The sequence below is a fragment of the Frankliniella occidentalis genome, unplaced genomic scaffold, assembly GCF_000697945.3.
Source record: "Frankliniella occidentalis isolate FOCC.00 unplaced genomic scaffold, Focc_3.1 Scaffold217, whole genome shotgun sequence".
Taxonomy (NCBI): domain Eukaryota; kingdom Metazoa; phylum Arthropoda; class Insecta; order Thysanoptera; family Thripidae; genus Frankliniella; species Frankliniella occidentalis.
Window position 1 is genome coordinate 267,788 of NW_026267343.1, and position 1,176 is coordinate 268,963.

A 1,176-nucleotide genomic window follows, 5' to 3' on the forward strand; every position below is an offset into this window, starting at 1 on the left:
CACGGCTAGTTATGACCAAAACAAAGGATTTGACCCGAAGAGGCATCAAAAATTTCTCGAAGGGGGGTCGGCGCTGACAAGACAAACGCCCCAAAAATTGAGGAGGGACCCGATATCGGAAGTCGGAACGGACCACGCAAAAAAAAAAGTTCCGCAAAGTAACGGACCGTGAAAGCAGATGACTCTAACGACTTTTCTGTTGTTATTTTGAACCCTGGGGTCAAGTCTGAGCTACAATCGCCACTCTTACACCCACCGTCTAAACTGGACGATTTAGAAGCTAACTTCAATTTTGTACGCGGCGGGTGCCTGGTTAAAGTGGCCAAGACGCTATACGGCAGAGGGCCGAGCCTGAGTCGAGAGCAACCGTTAGCTTAGCCGAGGCATGCGTGCGACCCGGGACGGGATACACTCTCAACTTTTTACTACCAAATTTCATAGTATTACTATGAAAATCTCTAGTAAATTACTATAACCCTTGTGCTGTTGTAGTATACTATACTTTTCGCTAGTATTACTAAATAATCGACTGCCTAAAAAAAGTTTAGTAATACTAGGAAAGGGTTTAGTATTACTAAGAAAAAGTTTCATATTACAACAGCACAAACTCTGTCGTATTTTACTATGCTGAAAGCATAGTAAAAAGTTTAGAGTGTACCTTGGTTATAGGACTCTAGGCCGAGATAGAAAATTAACGAAATTAAAAATGTATCTAACACAAACGACAATAATTTCCCAGAGTGTTTTGTTGTTAATTTGAGCCCTCCGGCGAAGCACTAGTATACGGAAGCGCGCCACGCGCCCAGCCGAGCCTAGCGCAGCGGACCGAGCCGAGCCCCGGCTGGAGATAGAGGCAGAGTGGGGGGAGAGCTCGCCGCCGGGCGATCCACCCGAGGGGGCGCACTCAATGCTATACTCTTGGGCAGTGGGGATATTGTGGGTTGCCTGCCATCAGGCGTGCCCCCTCAGTGGACCGTCCGTAAGCCACGTGAGGGGTCGTCCCTAATTTACGGTGAACGGGAAACTCTAAAAGTAGCGGGCGGGACTTGAACCCGAGACCTGCCGATCCGACGGCGCGGCTCGAGCGACGCCGCAGCCCGCTCGGCCACCGCAACTGCTGGTCAGCAGTTGGCTCGCACGGACACACGAGCGGTGTCGGCTGCTGTCCACTGCCGG